This window comes from Cervus canadensis, chromosome 14, assembly GCF_019320065.1.
Source record: "Cervus canadensis isolate Bull #8, Minnesota chromosome 14, ASM1932006v1, whole genome shotgun sequence".
Taxonomy (NCBI): Eukaryota; Metazoa; Chordata; class Mammalia; order Artiodactyla; family Cervidae; genus Cervus; species Cervus canadensis.
In genome coordinates this window covers 50,037,280-50,050,441 of record NC_057399.1, presented here as the reverse complement: position 1 = coordinate 50,050,441, position 13,162 = coordinate 50,037,280, and positions in this window count along the sequence as shown.

The following is a 13,162-nucleotide window of genomic DNA, read 5'->3' as shown; positions in this document are numbered from 1 at the left end:
TATATTATAGTAGGCAGTATGTCACCAGAACCTGACAAGGTTAGGAATAATCTCATAATTTACACTCTAGGAGAACTCACAAAAGCATTTTGAGGTTGAGAGTTCATCAGAACAGAGAAATAGTTTCACTTATAGTGATCTGAGTTAGAGGAATATAAATCACTATAGATTATAGCAGATTCTTTTCCAGTGCTTGTCAGTTCACTCAGACAATATTTATTAATATTATTTTTCCTAAATATAGGAAATTATATAAATAGAAATTAAAGTTAATTAGATATTACTCATAATTCAACTGCCCAAAGTAACTATCATAAATATATTAGAGCACACCCTTCTAGTCATTTTCTATGAATATCTAAATATATATACAATGTTAATATATGTTGTTTGTAAGTAAAATTTCTAGCCACCAATTCCAATGTGTGAGGGAAGCATTTCCAAAATACCAAGCAATTCTCTGACACCAACTAGTTGTCCTACAGTTTAACTTAGTGAGTTGACAGTATCCACCAAGAGATAGCATTAGGTTCCACAAGGTTAAGGGTTCAGTCCCATAGGACTGCCCCCACCTCTGTTTCAGATTACAGTCACAAACTCAGGTTATCATCCCTCATATAGGCATGATTGATGAAATCATTGGCCATTGGCGATTGAACTCAATCTCTAGCAGCTCTTCCCTTTCCCAATGATGGGGAGAAGGACTGAAAGTTCCAACCCTTCAAACACATAGTTGATTCTCTGTCAACCAGCCCCATCCTTAGGTTACCTAGGAGCTTTACAAAAGTATTGTGATTAACATACCAAAAAATACGTTAGGAAATTCCAAAGGTTTTTTTGAGAGCTCTGTGCCACAAACAGTGGATGAAGACAAAATACGCATTTCTTATTATAAATCACACTATCATAGTAAGTTGTTGCTTTAAACTAGAACGTGTTGCAGCTATCTCTTCTTATTACTTTCACAGTAGTGCTATGGACTAAATTATGTTGTCCCCGACAAATTCACATGTTGAAACCTTAATCCACAATGGATCTGGAGCTAGATAGGTCTTTAGGAGGTAATTAGTGTTAAATTAAGTTATAAGGGTGAGACTCTGATTAGACTGAAGCCTTGTTAAAAACAAAAAAACAGAAAAGGCTGGGTTGTGAAGCTGGGGCTGAGGTGTGGAACAGCTTAAGCTGGGTGGTGGTGTTTAGGTGGACGTGGGTTTAGACAGGGGTGGGGTCCTGACTCAAGAACCAACCCTCTAGAAAAGGACCTGGGTAGCAGTGGCGGGGGGGGGGGGGCGACATGGGTTCCACCTAACCAAGGGGGGGGCCTCTGCAGTGCCTCTGGCTTTGGTGTGTGGAGGAAAGGGCCTGGTCCCCAGGAGACTCCCTGGGGGCCGAGTGGGTAGGGGGATACCTCCTGGATCTCCCTCTCTTCCACACCTGGAGGGACCCTCCCCCAGTCAGCCCTGCTCCATCTCCCCTGCCTCCTGAACCCACAGAATCTATGTGGGCAGCACACCAATAAACACAGGAAAAGATGCTTAACATCACTACTTATTAGAGAAATGCAAATCAAAACTACAATGAAGAATCACCTCATATCAGTCAGAATGGCCATCATAAAAAAGTCAACAAACAATAACTGCTGGAGAGGATGTGGAGAAAAGGGAACCTTCCTGCACTGTTGGTGGGCATGTAAACTGATACAGCCATTATGGAAAACAGTATGCTGCTGCTGCTGCTAAGTCACTTCAGTCTTGTCCGACTCTGTGCGACCCCATAGACGGCAGCCCACCAGGCTCCCCTGTCCCTGGGATTCTCCAGGCAAGAATACTGGAGTGGGTTGCCATTTCCTTCTCCAATGCATGAAAGTGAAAAGTGAAAGTGAAGTTGCTCAGTCGTGTCTGACTCATAAGGACCCTGTGGACTGCAGCCTACCAGGCTCCTCTGTCCATGGGATTTTCCAGGCAGGAGTACTGGAGTGGGGTGCCATTGCCTTCTCTGGGAAAAAAGTATGGAGATTACCTAAAAAGCTACAAATAAATCTGCCATATGACCTAGCAACTCCACTACTGGGTACATACAGTGAGAAAACCACAATTGAAAAAGACCACATGTACCCTCTATACAGCACTTATTTACAATAACCAGGACATGGAAACAACCCAGATGTCCATCAACAGATGAATGGTGAAGAAGATGAGGTACAGATGTACAATAGAATATTACTCAGCCATCAAATAGAATGAATGTGAGTCAGTTCTAGTGAGGTGGATGAACCTAGAGACTGTTATACAAAGTGAAGTAAGTCAGAAAGAGAAAAACAAAATACAGTTTATTAATGCATATATATGGAATCTAGAAAAATGGCATTTTTTAGGGAAGGAATGGAGACACAGATGTGGAGAAAGGACATGTGGACACAGGGTAGGAGAAAGAGAGTGGAACAAATGGACAAAATATCCTTGACATATATACACTATGAGGCATAAGATGGATAGCTGGTGAGAAACTGCCGTGCAGCACAGGGAGCCCAATCTGTGATGACTTGGAGGGAAGGGATGTGGGGAGGGGAGGGAGGCTCAAGAGGAAGGGAATATATGTATAATTATAACTGATTTGCATTGTGTGGCAGAAATCAAAAAAATATTGTAAAAATTAAAAAAACACACACACAAAACAACAACAAAAAAGAAGAGACCTCTCTCTCTTTCTGCCATGTGAGAATATAGTGAGGTTGCTGTCTATGAATCAGGAAGCTAGCTCTTACCAGAACTGGACCAGGCTGGCACCAAGATCCAAACTTGCAGGCTCCAGGGCTATGAGAAAATATATTTCTGTTGTTTAAACCACTCATTTTATGACATTATGTTATTGCAGCCTAAACAGACTAAGATATAGACAGAGTTAATTTGTATATAGTTTCTACTTATCTTTGGTCATCTTTTTCCTTTTGTAGTTCCTTTTATTCCCTTCATACCTGACTTTTGCACACTGTCCTGGTACTCAGAAATTGTATGTGTTCTTTTTCTCAAAGAACCCTACCCAAACGGCATGAGGTGTTGAAAGGGCACCCTTGGAATGTCCTTAAAAATGACTTTTGATGGGCATCTAGGTTGCTTCCATGTCCTGGCTATTATAAACAGTGCCGCGATGAACATTGGGGTACATGTATCTCTTTCAGTTCTGGTTTCCTCAGTGTGTATGTCCAGAAGTGGGATTGCTGGGTCATATGGCAGTTCTAGTTCCAGTTTTTTAAGGAATCTCCACACTGTTCTCCATAGTGGCTGTACTAGTTTGCATTCCCACCAACAGTGTAAGAGTGTTCCCTTTTCTCCACACCCTCACTAGCATTTATTGCTTGTAGAATTTTGGATAGCAGCCATTTTGACTGGCGTGTAATGGTACCTCATTGTGGTTTTGATTTGCATTTCTCTGATAATGAGTGATGTTGAGCATCTTTTCATGTGTTTGTTAGCCATCTGTATGTCTTCTTTGGAGAAATGTCTGTTTGGATCTTTGGCCCTTTTTTGATTGGGTCATTTATTTTTCTGGAATTGAGCTGCAGGAGTCGCTTGTATATTTTTGAGATTAATCCTTTGTCTGTTGCTTCGTTTGCTACTATTTTCTCCCAACTTGAGGGCTGTCTTTTCACCTTGCTTATAGTTTCCTTTGTTGTGCAAAAGCTTTTAAGTTTAATTAGGTCCCATTTTTTCATTTTTGCTTTTATTTCCAATATTCTTGGAGGTGGTTCATAGAGGATCTTGCTGTGATTTATGTCGGAGAGTGTTTTGCCTATGTTCTCCTCTAGGAGTTTTATAGTTTCTGGTCTTATATTTAGATCTTTAATCCATTTTGATTTTATTTTTGTGTATGGTGTTAGAAAGTGCTCTAGTTTCATTCTTTTACAAGTGGTTGACCAGTTTTCTCAGCACCACTTGTTAAAGAAGTTGTCTTTTTTCCACTGTATATTCTTGCCTCCTTTGTTGAAGATAAGGTGTTCATACATATGTGGATTTATCTCTGGGCTTTTTATTTTGTTCCATTGATCTATATTTTTGTCTTTGTGCCAGTACCATGCTGTCTTGATGACTGTGGCTTTGTAGTAGAGCCTGAAGCCAGGCAGGTTGATTCCTCCAGTTCCATTCTTCTTTCTCAAGATTACTTTGGCTATTCGAGGTTTTTTGCATTTCCATACAAATTGTGAAATTATTTGTTCTAGTTCTGAGAAAAATACCATTGGTAGCTTGATAGGGATTGCACTGAATCTATAGATTGTTTTGGGTAGTATACTCATTTTCACAATATTGATTCTTCCAATCCATGAACACAGTATATTTCTCCATCTATTTGTGTCCTCTTTGATTTCTTTCATCAGTGTTTTATAGTTTTCTATATATAGGTCTTTTGTTTCTTTAGGTAGATATACTCCTAAGTATTTATTCTTTTTGTTGCAATGGTGAATGGTATTGTTTCCTTAATTTCTCTTTCTGTTTTCTCATTGTTAGTATATAGGAATGCAAGGGATTTCTGTGTGTTAATTTTATATCCTGCAACTTTACTATATTCATTGATTAGCTCTAGTAATTTTCTGGAAGAGTCTTTAGGGTTTTCTATGTAGAGGATCATGTCATCTGCAAACAGTGAGAGTTTTACTTCTTCTTTTCCTATGTGGATTCCTTTTATTTCTTTTTCTGCTCTGATTGCTGTGATCAAAACTTCCAACACTATGTTGAATAGTAGTGGTGAGAGTGGGCACTCTTGTCTTGTTCCTGACTTTAGGGGAAATGCTTTCAATTTTTCACCATTGAGGATAATGTTTACTGTGGATTTGTCATATATAGCTTTTATTATGTTGAGGTATGTTCCTTCTATTCCTGCTTTCTGGAGAGTTTTTATAATAAATGGATGTTGAATTTTGTCAAAGGCTTTTTCTGCATCTATTGAGATAATCATATGGTTTTTATCTTTCAATTTGTTAATGTGGTATATTACATTGATTGATCTGCAGATATTATATGGAATTTAGAAAGATGGTAATGATAACCCTATATGCAAGACAGAAAAAAAAGACACAGATATATAGAACAGACTTTTGGACTCTATGGGAGAAGGCGAGGGTGGGATGATCTGAGAGAATAACATTGAAACATGTGTATTATCAAGTGTGAAACAGATCGCCAGTCCAGGCTGGATGCATGAGACAAGTGTTCAGGGCTGGTGCACTGGGATGACCCAGAGGGATGGGATGAGGAGGGAGGTGGGACGGGGGTTCAGGATGGGGAACACATGTAAATCCATGGCTGATTCATGTCAATGTATGGCAAAAACCACTACAATATTGTTAAGTAATTAGCCTCCAACTAATAAATGGAAAAAAAAAAAAAAAAGACTTGTGAGTATCTTCTAGATGAGAGGTAGGATATAACACCTAAAACATGAGATTGAGTCTCCTAAATCAAAGATGGTTCATGCTTTTAGTAGCATACTTGACAGATAAAAGGAAGACATTTATATATCAACTTTAAGTATATTTGTTAGCAGAAGTATGGAGAAATTACAAAAAATATTATGGGACCTGTGTGAAAAGAAATGAAAGTGACTTCTAATGGGAAATCACACATTTGTAGGACTCAAATTGTACTTCATTATAAACCTTTCAATACCGCTTGTGAATGGTGGGCTATAGAGCCAAGTGTAATTCTAAAGTATTCTATTTATTTATGATTTGATAATTAACAGATTATTTTACTACTTATATATCTAATAGTAAAATGAATTTTCTTTCCTCAGTTTACATCAAGTATCGTTGGAGGGAAGCGATTTCCAAAATGTGCTGAGAGAATTGGCAAAGGAAAATCATGTCAAGATTTTGAAACACTCCAGAAGAAGGTAAGAAATAAAATTTCTCCTTAGGATGACATGTGCATTACCAGTAGGCACATTAAAAGTTTATTTCTAGTAACAGTGTCTGTTTATGTCATGCAAAGTAGAGAAGAGAACGAACACTGACGGAAGTATGGAGAGAACTGTCTGTAGGTCACAGCTGGGTGAGGAGTCCTTACTCTGGAATTGACGCTCCTGAGGGGGATATCAGGCCATAGTCTGCACTTCTCAAAAGTTAAAATGGAGGAAATGGAATCCCAGGTTGCTGAACAACTTTTCCAAGGTCTCACAACTAGCAATGAATCCAGAACCAGAATTAAACTCTTCAGATGCCTGAGTTTAGTTTTCTTTCCATTCCATACGATGACACCCATAACATCCCCTATCTGCAAGTGTGACAGTTTTCATTTGTAAGATTTCAAGTCTACATTTACCATATATAGCTAATCCTTAAATCAAAATATGAAGCTAATCTAAAAATAAAACTGATGTTATTTCTATTTCCAATATCTCTTCCTTCTTTTTCTTTTTGGTCCCTAATTTTTGTGCTAAAAGACATTTATAGAAAATGCTACATTCTGCAGAAAAATATAATACCTCCAAATCCCTTTGTGAATATTCTTCATCAATTAATTTGGTTTTATAAGCACTCCACAAGGAATACAAATAGCACCTGTAATTTAGAATTGATTTTGATTTTTTTTTTTTTTTTTTGCAGTGCCTTGGCAGGAGGAGGTAGTTGAAAGTGTGGGACTATTTGGTAAAACTCTTTGCCCTTTTCTTTTTGTAAATGTTGTCTTTTTTGTAAATGTCAAGTCCAAATTATAGGTGAGTATTGGCAGAGTTGCACAGAATATCTGAGGCCCATTACAGCCTCTGGCATTTTTGCTGCTAAATTTGTAATGAGTTGCAGGTGTTTGTGATTGAATTTTGTGTTGCCTTTGTGATTGGCTCATTGCTTCACAGTCCATTAAGGCTATGCTTTTTTCTTTTTTGGTGGATGTTAAAATTGTGGTGATACAAAAACTCCAGCAAAAATAAGGTAGATAGTAATAGTTTTAACAGAGAGAAAGGTCTGTAGGTTTTAAACCAGTGTCGATTTTCACAGTAATCCAAGGGCACAGCCACCAGTTCAAGAATATGTCTCAAATGTAACGATAATAGTTTGACATATTCCATTGAGAATTGAAATTGGAAGATACCATTTAGACCATCTTCTACTCAAGCAGTTCTCAGAGATTAAGTGTAGATGAGATCCTTATTTAAAAAAAAAAAAAAGATAGTTCTGTTGCTTCCTTTTCTAAGATTCAGACTTGACAGATGTGGGCACAGAAGCCAGCAGCCTGTATATTAAAAAGCAAGATCCTATATGAAGCACATAAACACGTGTTTCATATATGACTCTGAAAATACTATATTTAGCTCACTTCCTTTGCTTTGTAGGTGTGGGATGAAGATCAGAAATTATAGACAAAAGATCTATTTGTGTTTTCTGAAGATTTCACACAAGAGACAAGTTTAGTCAGACAGCTTCATTCCAACTTTAGAACTATTGCTGTTTCTCTGTTAGTTTAGTTTACCCACAGACTTCATAGGGGCTTGTAGAGCTTAGTAATCATCCTGGGTTAGTAAAGAGTAGAATATACTATACTTTGTCAATCAAGTCCCTATATATAATTCAATATATATATATATATGTATATATTTTATAGGCATGTGTGTATAGTAGACAAAGAAAATAAAATGTTAATATAGAACAGGTCATAGAATGTCTGATATATAAGGCCTATTATTGTCATATGCCATTGCAAATATGGAGATTCTGCAGCTTTTAGCTATGTGAATATCTTTCAGGATCTTACCCAGTTTCAGGATCATCACTAATAATACATTAGTAATAAGTATTTTATGAATATTTACCATGGTCTTTTGATGAGCACTTGGAATTTATTATTTCAGTTTATCATCACAACAGCCTTATGAAGCTGGTACAATTATTTAGCCTTTTTGTTTTCTTGACAGGTGAGAAAATTGAGATTTGGAAAGTTTAAGTAACTTGGTGCCTGTTACTTGTTTAGTTGTATCTGTTCTTTGCTATCCCCTGCACTGTAGCCCCCCAAGCTCCTCTGTCCATGGAATTTTCCAGGCAAGAATACTGGAGGGGGTAGCTGTTGCCTTCTATAGGGCATCTTCCCAATCCAGGGATCAAACCTGTGTCTCCTGTGTCTCTTGCATTGTCAGGTGGATTCTTTACCACTGAGCCATCTGGGAAATGCTTAAGTTACTTATTCAAGGTCAAAGAGCTAGTAAGATATGAAGCTAGTGTTTGAACCTGAGAACTCCAATTCCAGAGTCAGAGCCCTTGAGAAACGTATGCCAATGCCAAACTGTTTTGGATAAGTAGGAACATCACTACAGTATGGTCCTAAAGATAGCTCTCTGATTACCAGAGAGTTCTGCTTAGTGAAATAAAAATTAAATAAGCACTATTGTATTTACCTCATCTGATTTAGTACTGCATTGTAGATCATGCCAGTGAATGCATATATATTGGAGCTTCCCAGGTGGCACTAGTGGTAAAGAAACTGCCTGCCAATGAAGGAGACATAAGACATGTGGGTTTGACTCCTGGTATCTGGGAGATCCCCTGGAGGAGGGCATGGCAACCCACTCTGGTATTCTTGTTTGGAGAATCCCATAGAAAGAGGAGCCTGGTAGGTTACAGTCCATAGGGTCATGAAAAGCTGGACACGACTGAAACGACTTAGCACACATACATATACCTCCAGCTTTATAAGCTTATACCTCATACACTTATACCTCCAGTCTGATAAACTGCAGCTGCTGAAGTGCTGAATAAAATCAAGCATAAATAAACCTATGTATAAAATTAATGGAAACACTAACAGGAACATACCAGAACACAAATCATTTGCTGTATTTTCTTAACATGCATTTTAACTTGGTGGTATTTTATTTGGAATTTTAATTTTGCCTAAGGCTTGCTATTTGATTTAATTAAACTATTTACATAAGACTCACGTATATATGTCAGATACAAGTAATGTTGGTTGGATTCTTACTGCCTAATATGCAGTAAACACTCAACATTTGTTGAAATAAAGTCTGTTTGGGAAGCATAAAGAATGCCTGTATACTGTATCTCTGTTAGTCGTGGTCCTGGCAGGAAAAAATGCTCACCTCAGCATTTAGCTAAAGCTACCTAAGGAAAGGACTATTTGCAAAAATGTGGGCAGTGAGATGTTCAGGCACTAAAACATCAAAACACTAAAACATAGGAAACATCACTACCTCCAAAAGGGCAAGAAGAAGGAATGGAGTTACCAGTGCCTGATAAAAGCTGGGGCTGGAAGAGAAGAGAGCTGCCAGGCAGAAGCTGTTACCATGGTCAGCTAGTGAGGAAACCATAGTCACACAATGGAAAGGATAGGGGCCCAACAGGAAGAGGAAGTTTCCCTCGTTGTTGGACCTCAAAGAGAAGCTTAAGGGAAAAATGAATCTAGGCGATACATATCATGGATGCCAGGCATGGCAAACAGCAGAGCAGAGAGGTGTACAAAATGGATTTGAGGTGGAGGCAAAGTGAGAATAAGCTTTACATCATTTCATGCCATCTTCTCAGGTAATGTATCTTAGTAATTATCTCCATTACGAGTAAAATGTTTATTTATTTAATATTATCAAAAAATACGTACTATGTCACCCAATACCTAGATGCTGTGGAAAAATTCACTTAACAGGAAAGTAAAAAATCCATGGTCTTGCTGAGCTTATCTTCTATAAAATAGGATAAAAGAAGACAAAAGAATGGAAAAAAATTCCTTTCAGATAGTGATAAGTGCTATAAAGACAGTGCAACGTGGTTTTTTTATGATGGTTGGTGGGACAGGAGATGACGTTAGACTGGGTTAGAAGGAAAAGACTCTCTGATGAGATACTATTTAAGCAGAGACTGGTTGGATATTAAGAGACTGTGAAGAGGACAGCCTTTTAAAATCTGACAGAAAAGTGCTGCAAGAAAAGGTAACAGAGAGCACAAATGCACAAGACAGGGGCCAGCTTGGTGAGTTATGCAAAGAACAGCCTAACAGTGGCAGAGAGCCACGTGTTTGGTGAATGTGGAGTAGAGTAACACAGGAGGTGGAGGACTTGATATTCATGGCGCTGGGATGGATTTGGATTGCATTTGTAGGACAATACAACACCCTTGGAGGATTCTGAGCAGGAAAAAGGTGCTATTTGATTTATGTTTTTAAAAGATCCCTCAAATTACTGCACTGAGAATAGATTATTTTTAACAAGGCAAGAGGGGGAGACTGAGATGGTCATGGGTGAGAAAATAAGGAGAATTGGTACATTTTATGTTGGAGATGCTTATGAGATATCCACGTGGAGTTTAAAGCCATGGGGCTGGAACTGGATTGAATTATCTAGAGTCTTAGACAGCAATAGTTGCCTAGTTGTATCTGAGTCTTTGCGACCCCATGGACTGGAGACTGCCAGGCTTCTCAGCGCATGGAATTCTTCAGGCAAGAATACTGGAGTGGGTTGCCATTTCCTTCTCCAGGGATCTTCCGGACCCAGGGATAACACACGGGTCTCCTGCATTGCAGGCAAATTCTTTACCTGCAGAGAGAGAGTGTATATAGACAGAAATGAGAATGTTAAGCATACAGCTGACTAGAAATTGAAGTGCTTTGAGTATATGACATTCTTTTGGATACCTTAACTCAAAGTGATGGCTAAGAAAAATTTTATTTTTTGCTAGAAGGTATTCATCCTATGGGCTTCCCAGGTGATGCCAGCGGTAAAGAACCCAGCTGCCAATGCAGGAGACACAAGAGATGTGGGTTCGATCCGTGGGTTGGGAAGATCCGCTGGAGGAGAGCACAGCAACCCATTCTAGTATTCTTGCCTGGAGAATCCCATGGACAGAAGAGCCTGGCGGGCTGCAGTCCATAGCGTCACAGAGTCAGACACGACTGAGTGAATTACCACACATGCATTCATCCTATGTCAGGGGTTTTCAAATCTATTATTTCTTTAGCATCAGAAATACTTTGCAAGTCAAATCTTATCAAGAAAAACACTACAAAAACATACTGAAATGTTAACTATATTAAGCTGGGTGATGGGTATATGTGGGGTTATTGTACTGTTCTAACTGCTCATGAATGGGTTTAAACCTCTCAAAAAAAAAAAAAAAAAAGAAAGAAAGACATTGAGTAGAACTGTCCTAAAAGCAGGGAATAGAGAATCTTAAGCCTGTTTCCTCATCTCCTCAGCTGCTCTTCTATGAAATCCTTATAATTCCTCAGAATAAACTTTAAAGTTCCTGCAACTGATGAATACTTTTGACATCTCTATGATAAATTAATTGATTATGACTTGGAAATATTGTACAATTGTTTACCATGGAAAACACTTTAAAATTTTTCTCTTATTAATGTTTATGACCATCTTATATAATGGGCACTATTAGCATCCTCCTTTTGCAAATGGAGCAACTGTGATTTAGAGAGGTCGTGTAATTGGCTCAAGTTCAAGTAGCTGGTAATTGGAGGAGCTGTGATTCAAGCTCATGCTACCCGACTTCACATTAATAACTACATTAATTATAGCAGTTGACACTCAAATTAACAACAACAACAAAAAATAACAACCACAGATTCAATCAGTCCTTTATTTAGGGTGAGAATTTTCCAATGAAGAACAGTAAAGATGTTAAATCCTGTCTGCACATTTCTTTACATCATGAACTTTTCTGCCTTGTATTTCTCAGACCCATGAGTTTCTACTCTTTCTCTTTCTATTTACTATTTCTATTAAGCATGAAAAATGAATGTCAAATAAAGTAACAGTGACTGGCATTTACTCCTAACTTAGTGACAGCAGAAAATGGAAGCTCAAAGAAATGATTAATTAACTCAGCAATGCACCAACCACATACAATTCAAAGTAACACCAATTCAAAGGCATTTATACCAGGTTGCTTTTTCTTGACTAGACTATTATCACTTTATTTTAGCTGAGATTTATGTCCAATCAGGGAAAACTTTGATCCTACTGTTTTTTTGGAGATCAAAGTTTCAGAAGTAACACTGAGCTTTACAAGGTCTCAATGTAATTCATACTGTTGTAACGTATTAAACTAATGCAAAAGAATAATTCACATTGGTGCTGGGAAATGTACCTTAGATATATGCAGGTACTCCAATGCTCTATTATAAACAATAATTAAGTTGAAATATGGAAAGAAAAGTGAATCCTGTATGACAAAACACCTCAATCCACTCTTTTCCTTTTTCTCTTAGCATTTTGCTCCTAGATAAGCTGTGGTACATATACACCATGGAATTTTACTCAGCTGTCAAAAGGAATTCATTTGAACCAGTCCTAATGAGATGGATGAAACTGGAGCCCCTTATACAGAGTGAAGTAAGCCAGAAAGATAAAGAACATTACAGCATACTAACACATATATATGGAATTTAGAAAGATGGTAACGATAACCCTATATGCAAAACAGAAAAAGAGACACAGAAATACAGAACAGACTTTTGAACTCTGTGGGAGAAGGTGAGGGTGGGATGTTTCAAAAGAACAGCATGTATACTATCTATGGTGAAACAGATCACCAGCCCAGGTGGGATGCATGAGACAAGTGCTCGGGCCTGGTGCACTGGGAAGACCCAGAGGAATCGGGTGGAGAGGGAGGTGGGAGGGGGGATCGGGATGGGGAATAAGTGTAAATCTATGGCTGATTCATATCAATGTATGACAAAACCCACTGAAATGTTGTGAAGTAATTAGCCTCCAACTAATAAAAAAAAAAAAAAAAAAAAAAAAAAAAAAAAAAGACCAGTTTGCCTGTTTTTGTAAGTACATTTGTTTGTGTGTTTCATTGTTTTTTTCTTAGTATTTGTTGGGGAAAAGGAAACTGTCAAAGCTATTTTCATAGTCTTTCTTGTTCTTTTGATTGCTACATGATGTAGAATATATATTATTATTTTTTAAACATATGCTCAATTCATGTGTAAGACATCCAAGCAGATGCTATAAACATTGTGTCACTTTCAACCTCATAGTTTCAGCCAGCAGAATGACTTTTCCTTTTTTGAATCATGGTGATCACAGCAGAACTTTGATTCTTCAGTTGTGAAAGGAGGTAGAGAAGCCCTTCCCATCTAAAGTAATTATATTACAACTCCATCTGAACACTGACTTTGAAAGAAAACCACATATGAAATGACACCTCTCT